Raw genomic sequence first — 17405 nt, 5'->3', positions numbered from 1 at the left:
GACTTTTATGGTGTGAGCTTGAAAGTATGGCCTTAATTTCCTGGCTGCCATTACCAGCGCGTAAGCCAATTTCTCGACCCGCTGGTACCTTATTTCTGCGTCGTGAAGAACCTTGCTGACATAATAGATAGGTTTTTGCTGGCGGTGCTCTTTGCGGACGAGGACAGCTGCCAGAGCCGTGGAGCTAATGGAGAGATACAGAAATAGCTCCTCGCCCGGCTCCGGCTTTGTTAATAATGGTGGGGAGGACAGGTATTTCTTCAATTCCTCGAATGCGGTCTGGCATTCCTCCGTCTAGGGCGCAGTTTTGAGTCCTTTGACCGCGCTGAAGAAAGGCAGGCACCTCTCCGCTGACTTCGAGATGAAGCGCCTCAGTGCGGCTATCATTCCCGTGAGCCGCTGAACTTCTTTGATAGTTTTTGGAGCGGTGAGCTCCATCACGGCTTTAATCTTCTCCGGATTTGCTTCTATCCCGCGTTGGCTTACCATGAACCCTAAAAATTTCCCTGAGCTGACACCAAAGGTGCACTTGGTGGGGTTAAGCTTCATGCTGTGCTTTTTCAGGACCTGGAATGTTTCTCTGAGATCAGACACATGATCCTGCGCACTCCGGCTCTTGACCAGCATATCGTCCACGTATACTTCCATGTTGCGGCCGATCTGGTTCTGGAAAATTCGGTTCACTAGCCTTTGGTAAGTAGCTCCGGCGTTTTTGAGGCCGAAGGGCATAACACGGTAGAAATAAGTCCCTTGATCTGTGACGAAGGAAGTCTTTGGTATGTCTGATTCGTACATCCTGATCTGGTTGTATCCGGAGAAGGCGTCCATGAAGCTCAACACTTCGTGACCCGCAGTGGCGTCGATAAGTTGATCGATCTTTGGGAGCGGATAGCTGTCCTTAGGGCAGGCCCTATTCAGATCGGTGAAATCGACGCAGGTCCTCCATTTTCCATTTGTCTTTTTGACTAGGACTACGTTTGCCAACCAGTCCGGGTATCGAATCTCGCGAATGAAGTCAGCTTTCAAAAGCCTCTCCACTTCTTCTTTTATTGCCTGTCGCCTTTCAAAAGCGAAATGCCTCCTCTTCTGCTTAACTGGTCTACAGGTTGAATCAACACCAAGCCTGTGCGTACTGATCTCTGGATCAATGCCGGGCATATCAGCGGGAACCCATGCAAAGACATCTGCATTGTCTTGGAGAAACTCAGTGAGCTGGTGCTGAATGCTGCTGCTGAGAGAGGAACCGATCAGAGCGACTTTCTCACTATCTTCTGGGCATAGTGGGATGGAGATGAGGTCTTCAGCGGGTTGAGTCCCCCTGAGTTCATCCCTTACATCGAGTAGTTTGATTGGCAGTGATTCCACTGCATTTTTACCTTTGAGTGCCATTGCATAGCACTCCCTGGACTGAGGTTGGTCTCCTCGAACTTCTCCCACGCCGTTTGGCGTTATGAACTTCATTTTCTGGTGATACGCTGAAGTGACCGCACGGATCAGGTTCTGGCCAGGCCGCCCTAAGATAGCATTATAGACCGAAGTGGCCCTTACTACCAGGAAATTGACCATGGCGAACGCTTGGCAAGGTGGCTCTCCGACAAGGACTGGGAGCTCAATCTGCCCCTCTACTTTCACAACCTCTCCGGAGAAGCCAAACAGGTCTGAGCTTGCCGGCTTCAGGCGGTCGTCACCTATCATCATCTTCTGAAAGGCGTGATAGTATAAGATATCCGACGAACTCCCATTGTCTGCGAGGATTTTCTTTACTTCCCAGTTGGCGACGAGCATGGTTACCACCAGTGCATCGTCGTGAGGCAGTATGAGGTTGTCCAAATCTGCATCTGAGAATGAGATCTCATTCTCTGTTCTTGTCTTCTTGCTGGTCGTGTGCACGGCGTTGATCCGTCGTGCATGCGCTTTGCGAGCAGCGGAGGACGTGCCCCCAGAGGCAGGTCCATCCATGATTGTACCAATGACCCCCCTTGGCTGAGATCGTGGTGCCTCTGGCTGCGTACTGGCCGGCTGAGAGGATTTGTTCCGAGCAGGGGGCGGCTGTGATCTTCGAGGGCTGCGGCCTTGGGGGCTCTTTTCCCTGCGCTCTTGCTTGCGGCCGTCAGTTCGGATATACTTTTTCAAATAACCCCGGCCGATCAGCTGTTCAATTTCCTCTTTGAGCTGCCAACACTCATCTGTGTCGTGACCGTGGTCCTTATGGAACCGACAGTATTTTGATGGATCTCTCCTGTTTCCTTTGGAGATCATTCTAGCAGGCCACTTCACGAATTCCTCTTCGCTGATCGCAGCCAATATATGTTTTCTGGAGGTGTTGAGAGGTGTGAAGTTCTCTTCTCTTCTTGGCGGAAGTGGGGACTTCTCTCTTCTTGGAGGTTTATCCTCCCTGCGCTGCTTGGGGGGATTTTTCTCTTCAGAGGTTATCCTCCGATTTGAATTAAGAGCTGCCAGTGTTTCTTCCACCGTTATATACTCCTCTGCCCCGGCCATGAGGTCTGCCAGTGAGTGCGGATTTTGTCGAGCTACAGCCTGACGGAAATCATTAGACCTGGCACCCGCGAGGAGCGCATTCATAGCTGCTGAGGGATCTAGATTTGGCACCTGAAGTGCCTCCCTGTTGAAGCAGCGGACAAATACTTTCAGGGGCTCATTGTCGTCCTGCCGCAAGGCCATCAGGGATGCTGTTGTTTTCCTCGGTCTGCGGCTACTCATGAAGTGACGGACCAGATCCTCTCCGAAATCATCGAAGTTACTGATAGAGTTCGGTTTGATTCTGGAGTACTAGTCTCTTGCCGCATCAGTTAGTGTCGTTGGAAACGCTCTGCAAATGAAGCCGTCGGAGGCGCCGTGGAGGAGCATAATTGTTCTGAATGTCTCCAAATGGTCCACGGGGTCAGTAGTCCTGTCGTACTGCGGGACGGCGGGCATTTTAAACCCTCTGGGTACTGGGGCACCCAGGACATCATCAGTGAACGGCGTTCTGCTTGAGAACGCCCTGAAGGCGGGCCGGCTCTGATCCTTCGCCAGTTCCTCTATTCGGTGGTCCATTTCCTCCATTCTCTGTAGGAGCGGATCCGTTCTACGTTCCAAGGACCTGATTCTTCCCACAGATTGGCTCGCCGCGGAGCCGGACTGACTCTCCGGACTTCTACGACGAGGCCGGGACTTCACTGGTGGTGCACGATCTTCATGAACTCGGCGCCTTTGTGCGGAGCGGGACCGCGACCTTTGACGGCGGTGAGGCTCTGTTTGGGAATGCCTCGCCGTGGGGTGATGGACTTGTCTGGTGGAGTGGTGAGTTCGATCCTCACCATGGCGCGATGACTCTCCCCTGTGGATGTCTGGCCTTTCTTAGACAGATCGCGGAGCTTCTGGAGGAGGTTGTGAAGGCGTCTGAAGTAGTTGCTGGTACTGCCCAACGAGAGCTGTCATTTGTTGAAAAACAGCTTGAACTTGCTCCGGAGTGGGCAGGGGATTCAGGTGTTCTGAGAGAGCAGGGCTCTGCTTGGCTGTAGCAGAAGCTGCTACTACCAGCGAGGCGATTCGCTCGCTCCGGGTCCTGCAGGGCAGCACGGTTTGGGTAGTCCGTGCAGTAGGTATCCGCGCACTCTTGCGCCCTACCATTTTTGTGAGATGTCTGAGAACGGCTTTTAGTTCTGGGTCCCACGGATGGCGCCAATCTGTTAGACCGAAAATCGGTAACAGGTACTACAGTGACGTAAGAGCTGAGCTGGATGACCCGAGGAGCTGAGTCCTGAGGGACCGGAGTGAAGGGGAGCGAAGTGGCTGAGTCCTGCTATGAGGGCTGAGTCCTGCACAAAGGCAAGCGAGGTCAGAAGACCAACCCGGGTTTTACTCCGGACAGGCCCTTCGACACTCAAGTCAGTATGAGCAGGAGTGCAGAGCTAGTCTTAAGAGTTTTGGGTGGAGAGAGGGTTTTTCGCATTACCCGTTGGTTTGAGCTTTGAACCCCTATTTATAGGGAAAAACCTGGTGAGGTGTCCAGGACAGGTGTCCTGGACAGGTGGCGGCCTGTGAGAGGCTGGAGTTCACCTACTCAGGACAGGTGGCGGCCTGTAAGAGGCTGGAGCTCACCTACTCTGGGACAGGTGGCGGCCTGTGAGAGGCTGGAGTTCACCTACTCTGGGACAGGTGGCGGCCTGTGAGAGGCTGGAGTTCACCTACTCTGGGACAGGTTGCGGCCTGTGAGAGGCTGGAGTTTTTACACCCCATCAACTTATAAGTACTTAAAATTCACAACCCATTGTAAGAATTTTCATCTTCTAGTAAATGATTTCTCCATCTGGGAAAGAACAGTGAAACTCATACTCACTCCACACCAAAAACCATTTTGCATTGATCTTCACTTTCAGATCAAAATTTTAAGTTAAATGGGAAAATATTTCATGGTCTTTCTTAGTCTGTAGATTTTACACCATTTTGCACCAAATTTCAGCTTTGTTTGCTATCTTGAGTTTTAGTCCCTCCACAATTAATTTCCATAAATGGAAAGGACTGAGATTTAGACTCAATTCTGTGACTAATTTCTAGTCTTTTAGTTTCCAGTAATAGAAAATTTGGAGTTCTTGTTTATTTGCTTCTTTCTTATATTCCTGAATTTCATTTATGTGATGTAGGACATTGTTTGTTGTTTTCTTTAAATTTCTTATTTTCCTTTTTGTTTATTAGTTCTATTTGCATTAGGATTATTTACAGATAGTAATAGTTATGTATAAATTAGGAGTCTAAATCGCCGCATTAGAATGTAAATATTTTTATCTGTGTTCTTTCTACATTTATCAATCTTTTCTTCTCAACCATGGAAAACCTCATGGTTTTACCTTCCTTTAGAATTCTCATTTTCTTTGTTCTTCCATTCTCTTTTGCTCAATTGCTTCCCTCTGAAACCATGGCCTTGTTCCGATTTCAATGCATTTTGGAGTACCCATCTGTTCTCAATGGCTGAAACAGGTGGACTAATTTCTATTACATTCCTCCTTCTCAGTCTCTTAAAATCGTCTGCTCGGGAAACCGAGTAACCGAATTAATTGTCATTGGAAACAAAGGATCCCCTTATCCCAGTAAGGTCTTTTCCATCTCTTCTCAAACTCTATCTTCGAATTTTTTGATTGATTCTCTTTTCACCACTCTTTCTAAGTTGTCAAGCTTGAAGGTGCTGTCACTTGTGTCATTGGGTTTGTGGGGGCCTTTACCTGAAAAAATCAATCGATTTTCGTCTCTTCAAGTACTGAATATAAGTTCAAATTTTATTTATGGGAAAATCCCATTGCAAATTTATTCTTTGACCAGCATTCAGAGTCTTATTTTTCATGATAATTTGTTCAATGGAAGTGTTCCTGATCTTAGTAGCTTAACTGTTCTTGAAGAATTGGACTTGGGTTGCAATATCCTCGGACCGGAGTTTCCCTCATTGGGGAATAAGCTTGTCAGTCTAGTATTGAGAAACAATTCTTTCCACTCAAGTGTTAATTCTGAACTTCAGTCCTTTGATCAGCTCCAAAGATTAGATATCTCTTTCAATCAACTTGTGGGGCCAATCCCATCTCTTTTGTTCTCTTTACCTTCAATTCACTACTTGGATTTGGCTGGTAATAAATTGAGTGGAGCTCTTCCAATGAATACATCTTGTAGAAATGGACTCAATTTTGTGGATCTCTCTCATAATCTTTTGATTGGAGGTTTGCCTCCCTGCGCCCGTTCTAATTCTTCAGACCGAATTGTGTTGTATTCATGGAATTGTTTGTCTTCTGGGGATTCAAAGTATCAACATTCAAACTCATTTTGCCATCGAAAACCAAGTTAGGCCTCTTACTTGGAATTGTTGGGGGAATTGTGGGATCCTTGGTAGCATGTATGATGTTAACATGCATGATAGTTAGGAGATTGGGGAAAAAGAATGAAAGAAACTCTAGATCTCAGAAATCTGTCGTAGGAAAAACGTCAGTTCGGATAGTTCGGATATCCCCAAGACTGGGTACTGAATCTAGAATGACCATGAATGATATTTGTCTATAGAATGACCTTGAATGATATTTCTTTCACTTTACCATCCTTGAAAATTTCAGTAGAAATGTATCCAAGTTTTCCAGACTTGCGTCTATGGTTTAAGGGCCTAATCTTTCTGAATTTCTTTTGTAATGTTTCTGCTTGGTAGTGTATATAGACTTTTGTAAAAGGATTCTTGCATGGAGCACTCAATGTTTCTTTGATAGGAATGATTAAAATATGTGAAGCCAATTTTATCTTTGACAGGGCATATGTCTCAGGCAATGAGGCTAGGAGCACTTGGGCTCCTACCATATCATGCTCTTACTCTGGAGGAACTCGAAGAAGCAACAAAAAACTTCGAGCCGTCGAATTTAATGGGGAAAGGATCTCAGGGTCAGGTATGAGAGTGAATCTATTTCGGATGGAAAATATCACCTACTACTCTTAATAATAATCTTATATATTTGTTCGAAATGCTTGGGGACAAATGATCATGTAATAAAATGTTACAGTATAATGTTGACTGTGTCACCCTAGCCACTGCATTGTCACCCTAGCCACTGCATAGATTAATAAAGGCGACAAAATAGGTAGATCATATACAAAATGTTAATACACTCTAAAGAAAGGATAAGGGAATGATGTTGTATTTTCCTTCTATCTAGACCTGAATGGACTACCCAAGTTGTGGCTCTAACCATGACATAAAAGTGAATGTTTCCAATGTATGTGCCTGTGAGCATTGAAACGAAACTGATTACAGAAAATAGATGATAGATTTTTAACATCTGGTAGACCTCAATAAGTCCTGTTTATTTGCCCTGTTGCCACCATAATTTAAACATCCTATCTCCTTGATCAAATGGCTATCTTTTAGTGCTTTGCCAAGAACAATTTAACTGTTGTTTTTGTTGGACTATGCCTGTTGTGTCAAACTCTTTTGAATACTAAATATTTTGTTCATGGGTTCAACACAAAAATCCCCTCAAATTTCAGTCTATTAAGTGATAAGGTAGTGTAGGCACCCCATTTTGACCGAACCCTAGTAGCATCGTTAGATTAGAAATCCTGCTAAATCGGCGTTTTAGAGTCCCAATTTGTACCTTAGGATAGGTTAGGATCCCAGGTAGGTCCCTTTAAATTTTCGTTTGAAACCGTTAGAGTTTGCCTAGCAACCGAGCGAAGTTTCTAGTGTAGTGTAGTGTAGGAATAAGAGTGGTGATTTAGCCAGAAAAGGGGGTGTGCTGGAACCTAGAAAGCCAGTTCAAATTTACTGCAGCGGGCTGTCCAGGAAGATATTTGGGTGTGCAGATTAATGCGTAGCTTAATTAGAGGGTGCATTATCCGGGAGCAGGACAGTTTGGTAAATAGAAAAGATTCATTTCTTCCTTTCCAAGTTACAATTAGGCCTAATCATGAGCTAATGAGGTTTAAGGGTAGGATTAGTTGAGAAAGAATATTATGAAGCTTCCTGGGAGGTTTAGAGTCTTTTGATCTCAACACTTGATTCATAAAGGCAATTTGAAGGGCTAGGATCATAGAAAGGAAAGAGAATTTCTTGCCTTGTTTTTTAGTTGGACCCCCCTGTAAGTTAGAAAATGTACAAAATACACTATAGGTGGCTATCTAAGTACGGAGGGGGGGTCTGAATATATCATTTTCCCTTTCATAAAAACCCATCTGAATCAGGGTTTTAAAGGGGAGAGGAGATTTTTCGTTGGAAAATTCTCAGAGGATAGGGAGAGAAACAGAGAGCATAGAGAGAGTGAGAGAGGGGTTTCAGCCTTCTTCTCCGGCATCATTTCCAGCCGGATCTATCATTTCCACCCCCACCACAACCATCTTCTTATTATTCTTCTTCTTCCCTTATCTCCACCATCACCATCTCTGCAACCCACCTCCACCATCACCATCTCTCAGCCACATCTCAAAACCTCTCCTCCATTGACCTCTAAAATCCTATATCTAGATCTAAACCCATTTACTCCGGCAACGGCCATAGATTCCGGCCAACACCTTCTCTGCAATTCGCATCTCTCCCTCTTTACCACCACCACCCAGATCCTATTCCAATTTCATTTTTTTTATCCCCATCAAAACCCATCACCATCACAGCTGGCACCCCCTCTTCTCATTTCCCCAAGACCTCCTTCTCTGGCCTCATTTCCCGCTGAAAATCCGGCCATCCCATCCTCCACTGCTGGCCGATCCTCCACCATCATCACCGTACCCCATCAGAGATGAAAGGAGCTTGGGTTCCACCGCATCCGACGGGCCACCATAGCCTCACCTTCTTCCCCTATTCAACCTCCCATTTCTCTGTTTTTCATCACCATCTCTAATCCATTTCAGTAACCCTAGCCTAAAATTTGACCCCATAGCAACCACCTCATTTCAATATCCACCGCCACTTAGAAACCCACATCAAATTCTCCACCACCATCATCTTCCATCAGCCCAACAATCCAGGAAACCCTTTTTGATTTTTATCTCCACCATCACCCTTAGCTCCTTCCTCAAGCTCTTGTTTAATTTGTTCCAAAGCACCCTCTCCATTGCAACTCACTCAAACATAGTTCTAATCCCTAGATTTAAGATTCTCTTCTACTTGGGTTTCACCCATTTTCTGAGACCGAAACTTCCTAGTTCAGATCTGTTCCTCTGGTCAGTAATTTTGAAAAGTGGAGAGAAGAAGAAGAGGAGGCATTGGACCAGAGCAATTTATTTAGGCCTGCTGGCATTGGATAGAATAGAAAGCGATCAGCGTTGATGAAATTCTGGATTTCGTGAGTTGCGTGATTTGGGGCAAAGAAAGAGGGATCTTCATTTTTTCTCTCTACCGGGTATGTATTGGGGTTTATGCATTATATTAGTTTTCTCGTATATATTCTTTATGACTCCGGAGTTTACTTTGCTTATCATTGTTATCCTGTTATTCCATTTTTAGTGCCCAGTGCTCATGGAATCTGTTTGGGCATTACTTGGTTTTTTTTTTTTTTTTTGAAAATTAAATAACCTTTTCATTTAAATCCAAACCCAAACCCAAACCCGGACCTCGGACCCCGGCCCGGCACGCCTTTGTTTTTACACATGCATTACTTGGTATTTTGATTTGCATTTTACTGTCACAACACAAACTTATCACGCCAGGTGGCGCATTGAGCCTCCCGTTTCTTGCTACTCTTTTTAATAATATATGCCGTTATCCCGCAAAAAGGAAAAGCTTTGAGTCTCCTGTTTTGGAATTGATTCCCATGGTTCTCATTCTTTATGCATTTTGAATAATCAGTTTCATCTATGTAGTCATTTGCTTTATGAGAATTTTCTGTTTGGACTTTGGATAATGATAAAGATAAAGTAGTATCTTGTATATGGGCGCCAAGATGTTTTACTCTTAGAATTCAGCGGATGCAATGTGCCATAACAAAGCACATGTTTGCGAATTTTCAATTTGGAATCCTTATGTTAAATTTTGATGGAGCATGTCCCCAGACATTTCTACTTATTTATTCTGTTCTTGTATATGGCATGCCTTGAGGGGCTCAATGTGACTCTTTCTTATTTTGGATGTCATTTGTAGAATTTTCTTTTATGGATTGATTTGCAGTTATGGTTTTATATGTAGGTCTGTTCTGGATGGTTAAGGTATAACTTCAATTAGCGTTAAGCTCCGCGCTTCATTTTAATATTCTTACCGTCCTAGTAAGGTTATTTTGGTTATTTTCATCTTAGAATCGGAGAGGACAAGTCTCAAGGTCCTTGTATTTATTCTATTTCTTGTGCACAGCATGCTTAGAGCGTTTGACTATGATTCTACTGTTTATGGAGGCCGCTGTTTTCATCTATGACTTGATTATCATTTGTCATTTTCATCTAACTGTATTATGGATGGTTAAAACTTAACTGTACATTGTAGGGTTCACCTCGAACTGCATGCTTCACTTTGCATTTTATTTGCATGTGCACGGTTATTTTTATTATTTTCTTCTTTTTGTTTTTAAATTTAAAACTTTGAATTTCTGGATGCCTATAATATTCGTTCGAGTGGATAGGTTCTAATTGCTAAACCTCCCTCTTGCTGTGTGGTTATTACATGTTTGCAATGTGAGAACATTTTTTTATTTTTTATTTTTTGAATGGTAATGTGGGAACAACTTCCTCATTTCTTAATTCTGTAATTGTTTCTTTGTTATATGGCAGGGTATACTTTCTTAGAAGTTTTAGTTTAGGTTATTTCCTGTTTTGAATTTATTGAGGTTCATGATTTTTCAATAAATACGAGTTTGGCTTCTTGTTGTGGATGTCAAAACTGTAGATCTTACTTTTATATGGTCCAATTGGAGAAGTTTTGTACAAGATTGTTATACACTTTGAATGCTTCAGTTTGGTTGTGGCTGATTTGTTTTATGATGAAGTTGCAGTGGACCCTTTTCTTTATTTTTTTATTTTTATGGCACAGGGTACCCCCTGCCCCGTTTAGGAGTCCAACCTTCGTTCACTAAATATTATGACCTGTAGTTAAATTAAAGCATGAACCTGGGTATACCTTTTCTGCAAGAGCCCAGTTCAAAACTCCACTTTGACTATGTGTGTGTAATTTGTGACTTATTTCTCTACATGGACTTTAGGGTAGTGGGTATTGGTCATTTGATACAGAAGGGAAGGTGTGTATTATCTATAGTTGTGATCTTTTCTAAAATTAGTTTCCTATTTGTACTAGGGTATTTCATTAAGAAATCATTGTTGGGAAGGTGTGTATTATCTATAGCTTGTTTATTGTATTATCTTTAGGTAGAGTGTTCGTAGTCTTTTAGGTGCCCTTAACCCATAAGTAGCCCATTCATTGCAAAGGCAAGGAAAGAGTCATCTAGAGCCCTATTGGGAGACATACCTTGTCTCATGAGACAGTTCTCTTTTGAAGAGAAGCCTCATTATTTAGAGTTTATCTCTTAGGGAGTATACCTTGGATTTAGCATTAGAGGAGTCCGCCCATAGGAGACAGGCTTTGTCTCATTTATAGAGTTCATCCTTTTAGGAGGCTTGCCTAGCCTCATTTGTGGAACACCCTCATAAGTAGAAGACTAACTTAGTCTTTTTAGTTGCCCTGGTGATGATAGGGGTACTTGGAGCTCACCTTTGTGTCTAGGAGGCATGCCTTGCCTCGTTTATAGAACCCCTATTTGGAGACAAGCCTTGTCTCATTTAGAGAGTTTCCCCTTTAGGAGGCTTACCCAGCCTCATGTTAGAGTCTCCCCTTTTTCTAGAGTGAGTTTTTGACTTATTTGCCCTTGTTTTGATAGTGTTATTAGAGAGTCTTTGACTCATTTGTACTCTCTTCTTTAGTGTTGGTAGCTAGGGGTTTCTCCTTTAGAGTTGTTCTCATTTTTCTTTATTAGAGACTAGCACAGTTTTATTAGAGCTTTGCTAACTTAGGATTTTAGATTGTTTTCTTTGTTCTTGGGGCACTTGTTTACTTGTTCGTGGATTGTTACATCTTGTTTTGGGATACTAATTTGTTGGTTCGGGGTTTCCCCTTTACCCTAAGAGTTTTATCTAGGGTGTTGCATTGTGTGTTCCCTTTGGCCTTTGACCAAAAGGGTGAAAGCATTTGAAATTTTAAAATCCAGAACATTTGAAATCTTAAAATCACAAGAACATTGAAATCATTTAAAATCACAAAACATTAGAAATTTGAAACCCAAAAACAATTGAACATTTTAAAACCCCAAAACATCAGAAATTTAAAACAACAAAAATATTTGGAAAAAACATTAGAAGCATTTGAAAATAAAAAACATTTGAAAACATCAAAAGCCTTAAATCATTTGGAGTGTTAAATTTTAATGGTAGTTAGGAGAGTTCGATTTTCAAACTACGTTGGCTTGATCCTCTTCCACGGGTACGTAGTGCAGCTTGAGATCTTTATCCCAAGTCCAGCCAAACTTTGTAAATAAATCATTTGAATTCTTTGAAAAGCACAAAAATCTTTTAAAACCTTGTTTTCAACAAGATCTTCGTCTAGAGTTAGGCGTTTGTCCTAGATAAAGAGTTTTAGAGTTAGGGGTTTGTCTTTTGATGTGTTGTGTGTTTGTGTTAGAGTTAGGAGTTTGCCGCGTCTCCGTCCGGTCAGTTGGCGATTCACATCGCCGACTGATGGCTAGGTCTAGGATGCGTTAGAGATCCCATTGTTTTCCTTAAGACACACAGCCTAGTTACACATAGGTTGTAGGAACCACCTGCATTAGCTTAAGGCTAACTTGCGTTTAGTTAGGACATACAGGGTGTCCTAAAATCCACAATCCACTGGAATTTAAATAATTGCATAAGAAGCTTTAATAACTAGTCCGGTCTTTTAGGTCGAGTCTAGGATAGAGGTCTAGATGTCTTAGGCATCATAGCTTAGAATAGGTGCGAAGAACTACGTTGCTTTGATTCTCGTGGAAGCGGGGATACGTAGGCAGCTTTGGATGAATACCAGACCATCCAAAGAATCGGGCGAAATCGTTTAGAGTTTAGGATTTGTTGTGTTGCGTCTTGTGTTGTATTAAGTTATATTGCATGTTTTGTTGTGCTTTCTTATTTTCCTGTGCAGACCTTATACCTTTAGCTGTAGCATGCATGTGTTTGTCCACCAGAACTTAGACACCCATTAGGTATGTCACTCATAACCTAGCTGTGATTAGGTGACACTTCTTTCGTTCATCTCGAGTGTGCTTATTATTTAATCCCCGGGACATGCATGATTAGGTAGACGTTTTCTCGGGGATATTTCGTTCCCATTTCACATGATTTTGCCCAAAATTCTTTGGAGTTAATAAAAAATGGCATAAGAGACCAAGTGCTTGCACTCGGACGAATTGGGGGTGCTCTTCGGATCTTCTCCATTCGTAACCAGGCACGAGCCTATATATATATATATATATATATATATATATATATATATATTTCTGGTTATCTATTGCACATATGCTTTGTTTTGGGTTCCATGGCCTATCCATGGATGGCTACTCTGAGTTTGTTTTAGGTACTTCTTGGTTTGAGGATTTATCCTTGGATCAAGAGGTATCTCATTTATCACCACCCGTGCTAGGCTATGAGAGTGACACTTATTTTGAGAGTTTCTTGGTAGAGCTCTCCTTCACATGTGGAGATCTTTGAGGATTGCAGAGGATCTCATGTCCTCAGCACCCGTCCTCTCGGATTGGGGTCCACAGGTAATGAATTTTATATAAAGTTATCCTCCTTATCAGTTCTCAATTCCCTTAGCAGCCTAACTCCCAAGTTATGAATGGATCAAGAGCAAAGAAGAAATGTTTTTGGGTGTTTACAGTTAAAATCTGTCTGACGGATTCCACATAACTAAGCTGGTTTTCGAATTTTTTATTTTCTCAAAATTTGAACAAGTAATCACACGCGCTCATGGTAAAGATCTCAAAGTAATATAGGTTATTTGCATACATTATAGGCTTAATTCAGTCGGTAATAGTGTTCAACTCTATCGAAAAATGTTTGTTTTCACTTGTATGATTTGTTATTGTCAGTTCATTTTGAGTTTCCACACTTTTATAATTTAATGTAGTGAAAAGTTGGATCCTTCAAAATGCATCAATGCTCTGTTTTATATTTCCACAAGTAGTTGATTGGATTTACTTTTTCTATGTTTGAAACTTCACTTGCTCAATCATTGACTCGCACAAATCAACTTGATTTCAGATCTACTGAGTCAGTAAAACTCGTTGATCCACCCAATGCAATCAACTCGCGGGGTAAATCATTGACTGCCTGATTCAACCCACTTTTGCTTTGGGTTGACTTCTTGAGCAATGATAAGATTTTAAGCACTACCATATCTCTCTCTAAATGGTGTCTTTCAATCACTAGTTATATTTCAATCACTAGTTATATTTTTAACCTAATTCATAAAACATACCAAGTGATTTTTCTACCTACGTAAGCCAAATTTGGGAGCTACATGAACTAAAGTAACTCAAGAGGACAGTAAATTACAGTTTTCTTGTAATGTCTATGTCATTAGAGTTTCAGACATGGGCATCTCGTAGGAGGATTTCAGATGCCATACATGTACTCACGAATTAAAATAAATGAAAAAGACAAAAGATTTGGACTGTTCTATTTAATGTCCCAGAAATAGGGATAACATTCCCATTTTCATATGTTGCAGTAACCTTTCCTGAATATGGTGTATCTTACTGGACCAATATACAATATTTGAAAAACTGGAAGTTATTATTCTTTTCTGACTTTGGGTGATGATTCCATCGTCATATCTCCAAGAATTTGATAGAATTTTGTAAATTAATATGGTTCAAACATCATCTCTACTAGACACAGACTGCTTCACTTTCAATGTTGACATCTGAATAATTTCACATCATCTTGGCTTCTTTTGCAATTTTAGCTGTACAAAGGCTGGCTCAGTGACGGATCAGTGGTCATGGTGAGGTGTCTGAAACTAAAGCAAAGGCATGCTCTTAAAATCTTAAAACAGCAAATGGAAGTAATTTCAAAGCTCAGACATCGCCATTTGGTCAGCATTCTTGGACACTGCTTTGTCACTTATGAGGAATCCCCTAATGCCACTGATACCATCTTTCTTATCTTCGAATACGTTTCAAATGGGACACTGAGGAGTCATCTTACTGGTAAGGGGAATAACCATTATCCTATTGCTTTTCAGCCATTAATATCTGAAATATCATAAGATTTCAATTTTTATAATTTATTTGGCAGAACGGCGAAAGCAAGAGATGCTGAAATGGTCACAAAGATTAGCTGCTGCTACGGGAATTGCGAGAGGAATCCAATTCTTACATACAAGAATTGTGCCTGGTATTTTAAGAAATAATTTTAATATAAAGAATATTTTGTTGGATGAAATCTCACAGCCAAAATTAGTGATTATAAGCTTCCAAGACCATTTATCAATAAGATCACTAAGGTCAGCTCCACTTAGAGTGAATAGTTCAGTTTTTATTTTTTGTTAATATGAAGTATCCACATTTACTTAATACACCCCTAATTTAATTGATCTTTTTTTTTGTTTGAACCAAAAGGTCTCAATTTCAGCTAATTTTCATCTTTAATAATGTAGGTCGGTTCTGAAAGCCCTTTTGGTGGCGTCTGGATCCGGGTCTGCGATCGCGCGGTCGGTAGAGGGCCTCCGCGGGGTCTGCAATCACAAACAAAAGGGGGTCAGGGGGTCCGGGGTGGGTCCCGGACGACCACTTCGACACCCAAGTCAGATCCTTCGACCAGTCAATATAAAGAACAGCTAGAGAGGGAGGGGGTTTTGACCAGGATTACCAGGGCCGGTGCGCGAGGACATTTCTAGGTGCATGAATGAGTGAGTCGGAGGGGACTAGCAGGGAGGGCAGGATGGGATTCCTGGCCTCCTCTGTTGTTGCCTCGCCTCTTTTTCCGGTATTGCGGGGTGGAGGACGGGTGAATTTCCGGCTTTCTGGGGTCTCAAGGCAAAGAAAAAAAAGTCCCCTCTCTTCTTCCTTTCCCTCCCCTTTTAAAGGGGGGGGGGGTACGGCCCTTTTCATCATTATGGAGGGAAAAACTTCCTTTGCAGGATTGGACCGTCCCTCTGCCTCGCCGGCGCGCGTGGCTTTGGCGGCCCTTTCCTTCCCTAATTTGTGATGATGAGGCCTGGGTGGTGAGAGTGCCCTTTTCATCATTATGGAGGGAAAAACTTCATTTGCAGGATTGGGCCGTCCCTCTGCCTCGCCGGCGCGCGTGGCTTTGGCGGCCATTTCCTTCCCTACTTTGTGATGATGAGGCTTGGGTGGTGAGAGGGCGACACGTCGCATGAATGTGTGGTCTTTGCCCTTTTCCAACGCCCTTCTTCATGATGGTTGGTCTCTGCTCGTGCATGGATGACACGTGACGATATCTTGCTCGTGCAGCCGTATTTGTGCCCCATCACCTTTCAATGGAGCAGAACTTGGCGATCTGGACAGGTAAGCAACCACCTTTTTTGATATAATAATAGCTAGAGTGTGTCTTATATAAAATCCAAATCAAAATTAGGTGTAGTTTGATCATCGTCAGCCCAAAAAGCGTTTATATTTCTTACATGTGGGAGTGTATATAGTGATGACCACCAAGCATGTTACGGTGAATTCAGTACGAATTGGTTTTTACTTTCTTTAACTGCAGTACTTGACATGGTGATAAAGAAGATGTTTATCAGCTGGGAGTTATTCTACTAGAAATTATTACAGGAAATCCCATCACATCTCTCACAGAATTGGATGTCTTGAAACTTAAGGTAAACAACCCATTCCTCCATTTTACTATTAATGCATTTAGAGAGAGAAATTGAAATGCTTTTTTAAAACTATTTCTAAGCTATTAATCAGCTATTTCTAAAACATATTTCTAGTTTTTTAAAAACATGGAAATCTCTTCAGAAAATATCCAAGTGTTTGGATTATTCAAAAAAAAAAAAAAAAACTCCTTTAGTAACTGGAGAAAGAAGGTTTTGGTAGTATGTTAATGAAATGAATTCCTTGTATTAGGAAATTTTGAACCCATGATTGCGAGTTGGGACACGCCATTAGACATCAAGATTGAATCATGAATAGATTTTTAGTTCATAATAGTATGTCGAAATTTTAGTAATTTTTTTAAAAGTTTATGTATGTTTTTTTGTGGTTCACAGCTAGAGAGAGGCCTAGCAGAAGGCCCGAAAAAACTGAGGGGGGAAACTGATCCTTCCATTAGAGGTACTTTTGCCTATGAGTCCTTAAAAACTGCAGTTGAGATCACCATAAACTGTCTATCTGAAGATATTGGTCAGCGTCCATCGATAGAAGATGTTATCTGGAACTTGCAGTATTCAGCTCAAGTTCAAGATGGATGGGCGAACAGCGAGAACCTCGCTACACATTCATAGAGATTAATGTATCCTTCATTTTGTATTTATTTTTATCACTTGGTGGTATTTCAAAAATTCGGATCATGGTACTTGTTTGTATATTTCTAACCATCCTATTCTCCTATGGTTCTTTCTATTTTTTATGACAGTGATTGATAATGAAGGGAGGAAATGTTAAAAAAGCAGGGGGGATAAGATGTCTTATAAAACGAGAAAATCCCGAAATAATCCTGAGATTTTAAGAAATATCAAGATATTTTCATTTTTACAATTCATTGAAAATAACATGATAATTTAATGATATTTTTTATTTTATACTTTTTTCTTAAATTATACATTTTTATTTAGCCTGCTGATGATATTTGTTAGAAAATTAATCAACCGTAAGCGGAAATAGATCGTTACCTCTGCCATGATGATCAAATTGAAGGTGCAGATGATGCACATTTTCTGAACGTTGAATACTCTCCTTGAAGAACTTAGT

General features: G+C 41.7%; 1 pseudogene across 1 annotated transcript; it reads left to right on the top strand.

Moving 5' to 3' along the window:
* The first annotated feature begins 4918 nt into the window (after nt 1-4918).
* Nucleotides 4919-17084, top strand: LOC143850582 (putative LRR receptor-like serine/threonine-protein kinase At1g14390; annotated as a pseudogene). Its single transcript, XR_013236011.1, has 7 exons — nt 4919-5973; nt 6264-6416; nt 14438-14681; nt 14770-14955; nt 15945-16001; nt 16201-16312; nt 16706-17084. The product of XR_013236011.1 is annotated as a putative LRR receptor-like serine/threonine-protein kinase At1g14390 (transcript).
* The last annotated feature ends 321 nt before the right edge of the window (nt 17085-17405 follow it).

The sequence above is a fragment of the Tasmannia lanceolata genome, unplaced genomic scaffold (assembly GCF_043159265.1).
Source record: "Tasmannia lanceolata isolate RefF3 unplaced genomic scaffold, GAP_Taslan_0.1 ptg000018l, whole genome shotgun sequence".
Classification (NCBI taxonomy): Eukaryota; Viridiplantae; Streptophyta; class Magnoliopsida; order Canellales; family Winteraceae; genus Tasmannia; species Tasmannia lanceolata.
Note: the sequence above shows the minus strand (reverse complement) of the source record. Positions and strands in the feature narration are given on the sequence as shown.